Source organism: Ochlerotatus camptorhynchus, unplaced genomic scaffold (genome assembly GCF_037179485.1).
Source record: "Ochlerotatus camptorhynchus isolate MF236.1 unplaced genomic scaffold, CSIRO-AGI_Acam_v1.1 ptg000038l, whole genome shotgun sequence".
NCBI classification, from domain to species: Eukaryota; Metazoa; Arthropoda; class Insecta; order Diptera; family Culicidae; genus Ochlerotatus; species Ochlerotatus camptorhynchus.
In genome coordinates this window covers 359,211-374,105 of record NW_027040529.1, presented here as the reverse complement: position 1 = coordinate 374,105, position 14,895 = coordinate 359,211, and the positions used below count along the sequence as shown (strand labels likewise).

General features: G+C 36.4%; 1 protein-coding gene across 1 annotated transcript in view; it reads left to right on the top strand.

Moving 5' to 3' along the window:
• mib2 (mind bomb 2) overlaps positions 1 to 14,895 on the top strand; it is a 103,535-nt gene that overhangs the window by 38,696 nt on the left and 49,944 nt on the right. The gene's annotated exons all lie outside the window — the stretch shown is intronic.

Genomic DNA, 14,895 nt, shown 5'->3' with positions numbered 1-14,895 from the left:
CAGTAACTACAAATTTTTAGGACTTCTATATCGAAAATAGTCAGTCAAAAAAGTTAGAATTTTCAATGAGTATAATTTATGGACAACTCCTTCATCTGATGCGTCTTCTTTCAACTAAAAACTTCTGTGAGGACACCAAGTTGATAAAATTTCATCTGAATGTACCGTGGTATGTGGACGTCTCCAGTGGCGTCTCGGCGCACATATGAGGAATTCCCGAAGACTTCGAGTCTAGAAGTCAGTAAATCTAAAGACATCTCCAGTAAACTATAATTGTTAGTTCAAAGGATTTCCAGAGCAAGTCCTGTGAATATCTATTCCTACACACTTAGAAAAAATCATGTAAATCTAGGTGCTCTGAGACTGACATATACGAGCGTCAATTTTGACATAAAATTGAGCCATAATAGACGCGAAATTCATCCGTCACGTGTAAAATTAAGAATTCTTAAGTGTGTACACGCTTAGAAATAACTAATTTTACACGCAACGGAATCCATCTTTGACATACAAGATTAGACGTAAACAAACATGTCAATATTAAGTGCTCCGAGACTGAAAAGTTCGTTGCTCGACGGAAAGAACGTTTGATAAAGCTATATTTCGCGTCTGTTATGACTCAAATTTATGTCAAAACTGACGCTCGTATATGTCACTCTCAGAGCACCTAAATTTACATGAATTTTCTAAGTGTGTAGCGAATTACAGGCAAGTCAATTTAACTTCATGAGTAAGCTTACACACTACGAAAACGTCATGTAAATTTAGGTTCCCTAAGACCGACACATGCAAGCGGCCCTTTTGACATAAGAATTAGTTGAAAGAAACGAGAAAATCAATTCAATGAAACGTTCTCTTCTTTAGCTTGCTTATATTTCGATTTGAGAACACATAATTTTACATGAAATGTTTGTTCACGTTCCATGATTTACGTCCAATATAGATTACGTCTTGTGTAAAACTAGTTATTTTTAAGTGTGTATAGACCAGACACCTAAGAAGAAAAAATAATCCAGATTCTAGTCAAAGGATGCTTAATGCATAAACGACTAAGATGGCAAAACCATAGGGGAAACTGGACACACTTGATCTCCCCCTGTAATCTCGAAATCCAAACAAGTTTATTTTCAGGTAATCCATCACAAAGTTTCGTCTAGACAGAATGTTGACATTCGCGTCATATTGTGAATCGTATATATTTTTTAGAGCAGTTCTTTTGTTTTCTCTTCCGTCTTTCGGCAGCGTGAAAGCTGGTGACCGAGCGGACGAAAGATTTTATTAATAATTGTTATTTATTGTGCTGGTTAGCTCGGTCATCAACTTGCACTCTGCCAGGAGTCTTAGACTGTTTTTTTTAGTAAGCATGAAAAGCCGTTCTCCACCTGTCAGTAATTTATGATAAATTTCCAAGGCATGTTAATGAAACCTGAGGAAGTCATAAGCACTTCTGAGGAAAACCAGATTAAACTTCAAGGAGCAGTTGAATGAATCTTCCGGTGGAAGTGAGAAAACTTTCCAAAGCAAATCAGAAGAACTTTCCAGAGCAAGTCGTTCAAAACATCCTCATAAAATTGGATTAAGCTTCCGCGGAAAAACGATAAAAAGTTGCGGAAAACTTCGAAAAAAGTCAGAATAAAATTCCGTTAGTAGTATTATGGCACTTTCAGCTTACTTTCAACTTACTGCTGTCAGTTCCGATTCTATGTGCAGTAGACTGATGCAAATTTTGAAATTTTCGCTCCACGGTGCTCAAACGGTTCTAAATTGGGTCCTGATCATCCTCTTAAATTATTTTTTTTTCATTTTTTTTTTAAATTTATTAAGAAACTAACTTGGCACAAACATTATGAAGTTTCTATGGTAATTACTATGAGAAACCTAATTTTTAGTTTATATCTATCTCAAAATTTACCACATCACTCTGCTTTTAAAAATGAAGGAAATGTTCTCAGCTACAACATTGTTGAAGACCATTTTTTGATTAAATGTTAAGAAGAAAAGTTATTATTGATTCAAGTCAGTAATGTCCTATGATTATGCTCAATCAACTGTTCAGCAGGCAACATTGGTGTTTCTGGTGCGTAGAATATATCACAAAAAACATGGCTACTGTGTTACACTGCACAATACAGTGTTGCCCACAAAACAGCTGCTCGATCATGCCATAAGATTATCCATCTCTTAAACAATTAATAACATTTTAAATTTGACGTTTGGCTGAAAAACGATCTTCTGCAAAGTTGTAGCTGAGAAAATTATTTATAAGAATAGCTATAAAACTTTTTAACAGTGCAATATTGAAAAAGGCATACAATGAACAAAAAGTTTGGTTTTTCCATAGTCATTTCCATATAAACTTCAAATGGATTGTGCCAAGTCAGTTTCTAACGAAATGAGTTTAAATTTTGGGAGGTTTCCGTATGCGTGATAATGTTTGCACCATCGTACTAATAAGGTTCCCGTTTTACCTATGCATACAATGCCTTGGTTTTCTTTGCATGCACGTAACCTATAGCTCATACCGTAGTAGGCTGTGTATAAAAGAAAATGATTTACTTAGTTTGACAGTTGCACCATGACGAAGTGACAGCGTATTCGTGATTTGTCCCACGCGCAAATGTTGCAAAAAGACATTTCAATCGTCGTGGGAGTGTCCCGGAGGACCGTCAAAAGGGTTTTAGACCGAGAAAAGAAAGGACAACTATCCGAGAAGGTGGCCACAGGTCGTCCGAGGTCAGCTCGGGTTCCGAGGGTTATCGCTGCTATCAAAAGGAAGATTCGAGTGAATCCAGTGCGTTCAATAAGGAAAATGGCAAAGGAACACGGGATCAGTGACTTTACTTTACTCACATGATTACCCACCACATCCGGGAGCTACGAGTCGAACGATGCAAGAAAATCTTGAACTTCCTTAAGCGAAAAAATCCGGTAATCCTGTTCACCGACGAGAGCATGTTTACCGTTGATCCCGTATCAAGTTCCAGAACCGACCGGTATATTAGTTCTCTCCCGGTAGAAGACGTGGCCGACGAGCACAAGAACTGCTAGCGTTATGGTGTTTGGATTGATGGCTTCCGATGGCAAAAAAATGAACCCGGTGTTTATTCCAGAAGGCGACAAGGTCTACATCGGGATTTTAAGTAAGTATCTTCTTCCGTTGATCAATCAGGACTCGATTTGGAACCGATTGATCACTGTTGAGCAAAATTTCAAATTTTACATCAGTCTAATGTGCAGTCATCTGCTTGGTAGACTTAACACTCGTTCAGCTACCTTTATCATTCAAGCATGACTATTTTCCACTCTTACTCACTCAAAACCGATTAAAATACTCCTTCACAAAGCTTTGCAATGGTTTGTACAACTTTCATAGAAGCGGTATTAATAAAAATTTAAAGCAATTGTGAGAGTAGGAATTACTTCTGATTCTATTTAAATCACTTTGGTCACCTCATTGTGATTCCAATCTATATCAATTTTTTTTCCATGATTTGTTTTCCGTCGATCTTGTTTTCCGTGCTGAGCACCAATGCTACCGACGCCAGGGAGGCAGCATCCTAACTATCGTCCCATCAACTCATGAACCGGGGAGCAACGGCTTTACTTTCCGGTTTTACGACGCCGACTAGATTGAACCCAGGCCTGCAGGGGTGAGAGATAATCACGTTTACCACTACACCACTAAAAATTTTAAATCTTCAAATTAGGTTTTTTCTAACTAGATTTTAGGAACATTTAAGAATTGATACAAAAATCTTTATGAATACATTTATACATAATATTCAAAATGTAACGCGGCTCAATTCATTGCAGTGGTTTGAAAAGTTTATTAGATCGTTGTTCTTAAAATCTTATGAATAAGTTATCTGATTGGACTGTTTAACCCCTGAAAAATCACTAGCAAGTATCGGTTCAAGTTTCAGTTGATCGGCGTTAAGTCAGAGGGGACTAGTAGCAAAAAAAAGTTAATGCAGTGTCGCCCCGTAACCTCACTTTTTACCTTTGTACCAACTTTCAAAACCAGATTTAATGCCATATTCATACTCGAGTCGGTTGAAAAATACACTTAATCTTCTAGTTTACTCGATATGTATCCATTGCAAGCAATATTTTGATATTTGTTTATATTTGGAGAGTTGGTGCATAGGTAGATGAGACAGATTTATCGTCTCAGAGTAAAGTGCAAAATCTGAAGGCTAATTTTTTTAGAGTAACTATTTATGCAATCATTATTTAACCAGTTAAAGCAAATTGTTATGCTTTATGCCAAAAGATGGATGAATGGTGTATCTTTCCCACTTAAGATTATGTTGAAAGGAAATTATTTTTTCAAAGCTGGTTTTTCTTGCATTGGTATATTTAGTAGCATTTTAGGTTTTGCCGTCCCTAAAGAAATGCCGAAATTTAACATATAGTCCTAAAGACTACTCTTTTTCACCATTCAAAGCGTCTCAAACATTTTTTTTTTTCCTAAAGATTTCTTTTAAAATACGTCCAGCATTGAATTGATATGTTAAATTTCGGCATCGACTCAATTGTACGTCAAATTTCCAACATAACTCATGTCTTTTTTTTTTGCTTTTCAAATCATATCAGAAAATTCTACCAAGCAAACGATCATTTTTCTCCCCCCGAACCCCTTCATCACTGGTAATATATAATACAGCGAATCGTGCAAATGACGTTTGCCGAAACCTCTTTTTATAGAGCCCCCATGTCGTTGCGTTAGTCATATCGCCGCCGAAAACGCAAAAAAAATGACACCGGCTACGTCGCGACGCAGTGTGTGTCTTACCCTAATATAAGTAATGGTTTTATTTTTCACGCTCTCTTCCAATAAAAACCGATTTCGTTGGTTGGCACCTCGTTCATGTGAGCGCTCGTATGGAGGAGCGTGAGACACGCGGTTCAGCACGTCATACCACATACAGTTACACGACGCACAGTGGAGTCAATAATATTAAAACCTGGTCATCAGTCCAAAATAATGAGTTTATTTTGTTGGCATTCAAAAGTTGCATTTACCTTCGTTGCAGGAAGTTAGAATCAACTGTATTTGAGCATTTTTTGGCTCGCATATCGCGATTTTACGTCAAACGTTCAAGGTGCTGTCGTGTTATTTTCAAACTAAACCGATTTTGTTTTTCTTTGATTTGCTTTCCGTCAATCTTGTTTTCCGTACTGAGTACCAATGCTACCGACGCCAGGCAGACAACTCCCACATCAGGACCCAACCTATCGACCCTTCAACTCATGAACCGGGGACCAACCAGAGATTTTATGCCTCAGAACATCCCGGCGGCACCGACTGGGATTGAACCCAGGCCTTTTGGGGTGAGAGGCAATCAAGCTTACTATTACACCACCGGCGCCGCTTAAACTAAACAGATGTTTAGTTTAGTAATTTTGTATATTTGGAATGTAAATAAATGGGTTTGGTTATTTTCCAAACAATGCCTGGATATACGCATACTAGTATACAGTGAAATCTTTGAGAATTTACTTAAACTATAGTAAGTTAATATTCCGGTAGTTTACGGTTGAAAAACGCATTGCATATGATAGTTATATTATTCCTTAATATAATTGTGAATCAGAAAACCTCCTAAACAAATAATGAGAAAAGTATATCACAATTGAGTGGATTACTCTTTTCAAATACTCCAAATAAAGAATCAGCCTATATTATAAATTCACGAGCCATTTCTGATGAAAAAATCCACCAAAATAATTTTGATCAGGCTCATCTGTGCCAATGCACAGTGGTCCAGAATGCATACTAAGGTGGAAGGATATGGTTTGAGCCTGAATTTGAAACCTTAGACTAAAAATCTCTACTACAAAGTTGTTTCTTATAGTTAGGCCCTCATTTTTATGACAATGAATTCTAGGGTGGTTCTTATTTTCATTATAATGAAAAATCTAACTTTTTTGTTTGAAAAAATTAAGGTATACATTATTGAGCAAAGTTATAGCTGAGCTGATTTCAAGCAACTTTGTATAAAAAAACTTTTGACCGTAAAAAAGATATACCCAAATATACTAAAAAATGTGAATAAATTGAAATTGATTTAATACGAGTTTGAAAAATATCATACCTCTAATTTTTTTTCTTCATATTATTGAGAATAACATACGCCCTTTCAAATGCCTTGAAAAACTTTTTCTGTTTGCCCCAACCAGAGATTAACATATGAAAAGAGCATATTTTTAGTAGAAAAACGTCAATAACTCTTGATCGGCGAAAGATATTGACAAGTTTTGTGCAGCAAAGATTTGCGCCTTCTAAAGATCTAAAATTTATTTGAAGACACCTATGTTGAGAAATTTGAAATAAGAAAACTAGGGCATAACAACTGTTATTTTGGAGACACCCTAACTCAGTTCAAGAAAATAGCTCTAAATCGGTCAATTTAAGAGATGCAAAACAATTTTTCTATATAAAGTTGCTTGAAATTAGTTCAGCTATAACTTTGCCGAGGAATGTATACCTTAATTAATTCAAACAAAAAAGTTAGATTTTTGATTTTAATGATAATAAGAACCACCCTATAATTCATTGTCATAAAAAATGAGGGCCTAACTATAAGGAAAAACTTTGTAGTAGAGACCTTTAGTCTAAAGTTTCAATTTCAGGCTCAAAACATATCATTCCACCTAAATCTGCATTCTGGACCACTGTGCCACTGTGTCATCCGTCTCGGTTGCGCGATGTTCATTTGACAATAGCGGCAAACGATACACAACAGCAAGTTAAGCAGCGCGATGCTTTTGGTTGTGTAGGGAAGAGCTGCTGCAGTCGCGTTTGGGAATGACTTACTAACTGTCTGTGTAGACGAGTAGAGTGTCGATCGCGTAATATGCGCTGAAATAAATACAAAAACAAAGACATTACGTGCTGTTGTTGTTTTTGGCACTTTTGCGTGTTGGCTTCTCGCCCTGGTCTCGCGAGTTGTTTGGCAGGAGAAGGATTAGCGGCAAGTGCGGCGTGCGCGGGATTGGTTTAATTGCACGGGCTGGTAGAGTGTGTGTGTACCGGTAGCGATGGGGATGTACATAATTTATTTGAAATTGATTAGAAGCAAATCGCTTTTTAATGTTATCTTCGCATTACTTATGACTTACTTAATCAGTGGTTCCCAAATTTCGGTATTTTGGAATGTTCTTAATATTTATATTTAAATAATCTTGATCTAAAGATGTTATGCATAAATTTTGTGTTTTTATGTTTGATTCTACCAAACATTTTTTTTTTCTCTTTCTATACTTATTAGTCTTATATAATTAAGGGGTTACGTCTACCTGCAAGACCGAAAAAAAGCGAAAGTTTGGATTTTTTTTCTCGAAAACGACGCAACATATTGAAAATCGGTTTTCTGCCGTTTATTGAACACACATTAAATGGTACATTTATCAGTCGATGCTGTAAAAACGAGGTCCTGGTGCCCCGCACGGCTGGTCCCCGTGGACGATGTTCTAAAAAACGCTTTTTGCGGTGCCAACTGCGGTTTGTGATGTAATCATCTGAAATAATAAAAAAAAACCATGCCAAATCGTTAAGCATGTGTTAAACTAGTCCTTGATCGTTCGGTTTTTTTAAATTTTTTTTTGGCAAAATGGCGGCTTTGCAATGTTGAAGTGCCGATTTTTGATCCTTAAAATTTGTTCGGCTGTAAAAAATCGAAATTAAATGATAGACGAAATCCGAACGATCGTGGACTGCACAAAATAGTACTGAACAGAAATCAAAACAAATCGGACGAATCGAATGTATACATTTCGAGAAATTTTTAGCAACGGTTTTGAAAATATGATTCCGAGATAATCGCGTTTAAAGTTTCAAGTTGGGTTTAGTCCACTATAAGTGAATATTTTTGTACGTCGCATAACTTTCACAATTTTCATCGGATCAACTTGATCTTTTGAGGAAATATTCTTGACTTTATATACTTTCGATTAGGACAATAAAAAAATCGATTTTTTGAAAGTTTGCAGGTAGGCGTAACCCCTTAAACCTCAATTCTTGAATAATATACAGATAATCTCCATTTATTGATAAATCCTGCCGTTACCGGAGCATGACAGAATAGATGACATGACAATACAATTCGTAGTTGCTACGCCGCGATTGACCAGATCCAGCGATTCGCAAAGAACTAAATGAACTAAGAAAAAAATTAAGAAACACTCCATACAATTCACTTGATATTCTGCTCATAAAATTCTTCTCTGAATCACCTAGAAATTCATTTTAAAATTCTTATCACAATTACCATGGAAATTAATGACTCATTCAACTCATACAACACCAATTTCTTAACGTTTCATTATTCATGTCAATGATAAGTTCCGACACCTTAAAATTTGCTGTTTCTAAGTGTGGGACCTTAGAAACCATCACAATGGCTTCAAAACGGTAAAAAGGCTTCTACTTATGTATAATACTTGTATGTATAACTTCATTGTAAAACGTTTTTTACTAAGAAAATAACGACATTTCTAGAAGAACAATTGAAACAGGCGGAACAAACAAACATAAACACTGGCTTTAATCGCACATTTCTCGACAATCAAAACACACCCACCCAAACTAACAGTGCCATTCGATAGAGGTGGTTTGCTCTATCAGATGCTGGTGTTATATTGCGTGGATGTGGTTTGATTCTCGAGAAATTTGCGTTTAAAGCCATTGTATATGTTTGGTTGGTCTGCCTATTTCAATTGATGGTCTAGATTCCTTCTCCTTTGTTTGAGTACAACATTTCTTCATTCTCTCCAAAGGCTTACAGATAAGAGCTTAAGTTTGATGTGTGAACACAGTAATTTATTACATTTTTGTTCAATAATCTCGGATGACTCACCGTTGCATTAGGATGTGTTTATTTTGCCAAAACAATGACGTTTCAATGTGAATGGCCGGAATTAAAATTCGTATGACGGAATTGTAATCAAGTAGCAGTGATAGATTTTTAACAATATCTCAACAATTTGTGACTCTTTATCAAATGCAACGGTACGGACAGGTAAATAAATCTAGAAGTCGTCTTTGTTTGTTATTTGTTTTGTTAAAACCCTCTGTCTGTACCTTGGGGTCTAATTTGGGGCCAATTTTTGGATCTCTCGGGGGCAAACAATTCAATATTTATTTATTTATTTGGAGGGAAAAGCCCACACTAGTAGGCGCAAAATCTCATAATTTCAGTACCAACAGATAACATGGAATCCTACAGATACATTTGCTTGAACTAAGTCCTAAACATATAAAAAGATATTAATGATAACACAATTAACTTAATTTAAATACAGAAAACATAAACCGTCAGGAAGTAAAAAGTACATTATAAAACAGATTCTTAAGCCTAACACGGGAGATATTAAAATCAAAGCAGTTACTACATTTGTTGAAAATCTTGCACATGCTAGTAAAAGGCTCATTAGCGCCGTAGTTTGTGCGAGAAGCCGGGATATTTTAAAAATAATAAGAACGTAAATTTACGCGTCTGATATTGACATTCAACTGATGCAAAAGTGAACCGCAATTAATGTCCGATCGTAGGAGATCAGCGATAAAGGTAGCCTTAGAGGCGCCTCGGCGAACACTTAAAGTAATTGTAGGGACATCAAATTACAGCGACTTTCATAACTAGGGAGATTGAAAGGATCACTCCAAGGTAGCCAACGAAGGGCGAAACGTACAAATCTTCGCTGAATGGCCTCAATACGATTCACCCCGTTGCTGTAAAAAGGAGCCCATACTACGGAACAGTACTCTAATGTCGAGCGGACTAGCGAACAATAGAGTGTTTTAAACAGAAAATGTCTCTAAAGTCTTTTGTGAAACGAAACATGAAACCAAGTTGAGAAGACGCCTTAGCGGAAACATAAGCCACGTGGTCCTTGAAGGTGAGTTGTGAATTAAGTCTTTAATGGTAGATTCACGGCTTAATATTTGCTCCTGCAGGCTGTAAGCATAACATATAGGTGATTTTTTTTTCCTGAAAAACGTTATAATGGCACATTTAGAAGCATTTAATACCATCCTGTTCTTGTCACACCAAACAGTAGCGAAGAAACAATGCATCACTTCGATCTTTGATGACAAAGTATAGTTTGAAATCGTCAGCATAAGACAGCTTCAGGTAACGGATCGAAAAGTGAACGTCATTCAGATACAATAAAAATATGAACGGTCCCAGATGACTGCCTTGAGGTACACCAGAAGAAACAGCGAACGGTTGAGAAAAATGATCTCCAATCTTCACTGACATATGTCGACCGGTGAGGTATGAGCGAAGCCAATCAAGAAGGGAACCGTGAAAACTAAGTCGCTCTAGTTTGGCCACTGCAATCTCGTGATTGATTTTATCAAAAGCAGCAGAAAGATCGGTGTAGATCATATGAATGACACACTAGCGCTGCCTTTGGAGTAAATCAATCATATCGTCCGGCCATTTCCACAGAGATGGCGCTGTGCCGCTGGTAGGAAATGATAAAAATACCCATATAGAATTTGAGAGAAGTGGAAATAATTCGCTTTCGGTACATATTTAGGTCAAAAAAAAATGAACGGCAACCTAAATAAATAAGTCAGAGACTTTGTCGTTTAGTTTTTTCCCGGAAATTATTTCTAAACAAGCTACAATTAAATAAAAATTATTTTTCCCCATACAGTTTTACCTGCTTTACTACCAGTCCCCAGCCAAAAAATTCAAATTTGGATGACACTCAATTTGTGATTTCTCTTTCACAGATTCCAAATTAGAATACCTTATACTACAAATATGTTTGGTACCTCTCTATATGCATTTACTTTAACATTTGAAGTCCCTCGTTTTTTACATATTCTGCGCAAAAGATGATTTATGCCCCGCCCCATTCATAAAAATCGGCGGGAAATTCTGTGAGGGGGGGCTATTTTGTGTGTAGAATGTGTAAAAAAGGAGGGACTTCGAATAATAATCTAAATGCATATATAGAGGTACCAGACATGTTTTGCACTGCAGTGTCCTCTGTGAACAATTAACGGAAAACAGGTTGTGTGTAGTTTCCGATAGATGTCACCGTAAACAACAGCAGTGGTATCTGTTGGAACATAAATGCAGAAGCTTCACAAAATGATTAATTCTGATCTGTTATAAAATAGTTCTTGTTCATCTACCTTCTATATAGTCAAGATGTTAAGTAAGGGCAAATAATTCAAAATGAATGTCACACTAGCGCCCCCTGGGGAGTGAATTCTCAACTAGAATCTCTACCTTAGGATAAGTCTTATCCATCTGAACCACTTTATCGAAGACGGATATCTTTTATTTAGTGCAAACAATGAAAAATTAATGTCGCACTAGTGCCGCCTGGTGAGTGAATACTGAGCAGAACTCTTTACCTTAAAATAGTTCTTGTCCATCTGAACAACTTTGGCCAAGACGGGAACCTTCTATCTAGTCAAGAAGTTAAGTTAAGACAAACAATTCAAAATGAATATTACATTAGCGTCACCTGATGTGTTAATTCTGATCTAAACTATTTTCGATAGGATTAGTCTTGACCATCTGAACAACTTTACGGATAGAATAGATAGAATCCTTCTATATAGTCCAGATGTTTGGTTAGGGCAAATAATTCAAAATTAATGTCACACTTGTCTTGTGAGTGAGTTCTGAACTAAACTCTTTACCTCAGAATAGGTCTTGTAGATCTGAACAAGTTTACTCAAGGCAGGAACCATTCATATAAGTAGGATCTGTAGATAGCGTTATATAATGTGTACGTAGATGGCACCACTTGATCATTTTCGTTTTTCCGCCATCTAGTGAGTAAATTTTGTCATAAACTATCCATGTATTTCTGAACATCTTTGCAGAACGAAGCAACTTTCCATATGGTTGGGATTTCGTGATATAAACATCTCTAACATCAAAATATGTCGCTTCATGTGTATATTTTTACAATGACCCCTCCCCTCGAGAGATCCACCCCTAAAAAAGTGTGATAATTTAACTGAAAGTAAATTTAATTTACTTTACATAACATTTGAAATTTCAAAAATCCGTCGACCCTTCGCTGAGTTTTGATAATTTGAATTTGGGGTCATACACAGCAAAAAAATAATTTTGATATCACATCAAAGTGGATGCACTACAATCATGTCGAAAATTTCATGTAATTTTTATGACCACATAAATAAACAAATGCAGTAAAAGCAGCGTAATGTCAGTTCATGCAATGTATTAATGATAATTTTGTCCTTTTTAGCAAGTAATATTACACCATATTTTCGACATGATTGTAGTGCATCCACTTTGACGTGATATCAAAATTATTTTTTTGCTGTGTGGAAACATTTTTTTGGTATTATTTTTTGGTATTTTACCTCTTATGTCAGGCTCATCCATACCAATTTAAGGTATCGAGATATTCGTTCCTGCTTTGTGTGTATTTGATTCTCAACGGATGAACTTTTCATTCTTAACCCTTCGTCTGTCCCAAAAAAAAACCTACGTTGTACACAGCAAAAAAATAATTTTGATATCACGTCAAAGTGGATGCACTACAATCATGTCGAAAATATGGTGTAATATTACTTGCTAAAAAGGACAAAATTATCATTAATACATTGCATGAACTGACATTACGCTGCTTTTACTGCATTTGTTTATTTATGTGGTCATAAAAATTACATGAAATTTTCGACATGATTGTAGTGCATCCACTTTGATGTGATATCAAAATTATTTTTTTGCTGTGCACAATACCATTCCAATACCAAATTATGATAATACAATACCAAAACAATATCACCCAGGTATTCTTTTGGTATCCAAATATCAATTTTTGGTATTTACAAAGTATTTTGCATGTAATTCTTTGGTATTTTACCTCTTATGTCATGCTGGTCAATACCAAATTTTGGTATCAGATCAGAATAAGGTATTTAGTTCTTTTCTCCTGCTCGGGCATTACTTGATGAGATGCAAATATTTTGCACATCTCTAGTTGAGCATTTTCCCACTTTGGATCAAATATTCTCGGAACTATGCTCATCTACAATCATCGCTTTTTTTTGTTGTTGTACGTTTTAGTCCGGCATATGTGTGTGTGCTTGTTTTTTGTGCATTGTAGTTGCGCTTTACCACTCAAATAAGATCCATCATTCTCGTTCCGGAGAAGATGCTGATGACGGTGCGCAGTGCCTACATTCAGATGTGGTGGAGTGTGATATCTGAGCAATCGGAAGACATTAATAATTTATGTCATATCTTACTTCCAGAGCCAAAGAGATGAACTAGCCCCAGGCTAAAAATCTCTATAATAAAGACTAAAAAAAAAAAAAAACTTCCAGAGCCAGAGTGGTGTAGACTTTTTGTTGTTTACACAAATCCATTCATAAATAATGCTAAAAGCACATTGCTGCTTTCCGAATAAGGTTGGGGCCTACATATTAAGGCGGTTGTAACTTGTGTTTGGCTTTTAATCTATGGGTCCATCCATATCAAGAGACGTGCAGCCTAATGCCATGCATTCAAGTATCTATCTAGTCGAGGGTGGTATTTTAATCATGATCTGATGTTAGAGAGGGAAGGTAGATGACGATCAAAGCGAATGACAACATTATGACCGTGCGGTGATGGTGATAATAACTGTTTTATGTGAATGAGACGATAATGAAGTGTACAGCTGGATATTCTGTTGTTATTAGCGTCGTAAAATAATGATCGCCGCGAGTCCGAGTAACCTTTTTTTCTACTAACAAAACAGGCATCTTGCAAACTAATCGTAAATGCCTAACAAAAGAGAAAACAGCAGTAACTTACATAAATACTAGCTAAAACATTTACACGCTTGCTCGTGTAATGTACGCTGCTCGACATCCACTGGGTGTTCGTGTGCTGTTGTAAGTTATTTTTTGTGAAATATGAATTGTATTTACGAAATAGTTAACGTCATGTTGCATGCATAGCGGCACCTCTATCTAATGAATCAGTGCCTACATGTGCTGATATTGGAAGCATATAAAGATTGCGTAGGACTAAATACCTCCAGCTCGATGAAAGTGAAATCTCTAATTCGATCGTTTCATTTATGGCTGCATTGTGGCGGTGCGGGAACAAAGGGGTTTCCTTTCAGTGTTTGCCAAATCGAAATGGAAAGTGGACTTTGGCTTTATTTTCCGGAAAACACAAACAAGTTTTCTCTAGGTCGAATACAAATGGAACTTTTACTTGCGTTGGGATTCGCTTGATGCATATTTTAGGATGGAAATAATCGCTAGATGTGATAGAACTTTTATTGTCAGACAATATTTAAGAGTGTATGTCTGTACTTTGTGCATAATGTTGTGAGATCTTGTATTAGTAAAGCCTTCAATTGTTTGTTGATTCGACTACTAATTTACATACAATATTATATTTTTGCATGGGATTAACTAGATCGGTATATGTGGGCCTAACAAACCCTGGCTACCCCACTGCTGCTGATGGGCGGAAATTTCCCAACACAATCAAATTTTTTCCTCCTGATAACTTCCTTTTTCCCAACGAAAATGAAAAGGAATTTTCCGCTTATCTGAACACATTGGGTAGTGTAACAGCATGGACTAACTGTGTCATTGATATTTGCGTTCGGACTAGAGTTTCAATAAGCGCACATCATCATTCCCTGAAGATGGGTTGAGATGGTCATCCGTTGTTTACTATCGATTCAGTGATAGTAAAATCTCGTTCCCGATTGTGACTTTCCATTATGCTAGATAATGTTGTTATTCGCTCTGAATTTCTCTCCTCCATCTATCGGTAAATATACCGAAGGACGATCTATGGCCTAGTGAACTCAATTGCTTTTAGTGTCTAGGGGGTATACAAACCTACAAGCATGAATAACTCATTCTGATTTTTTCTT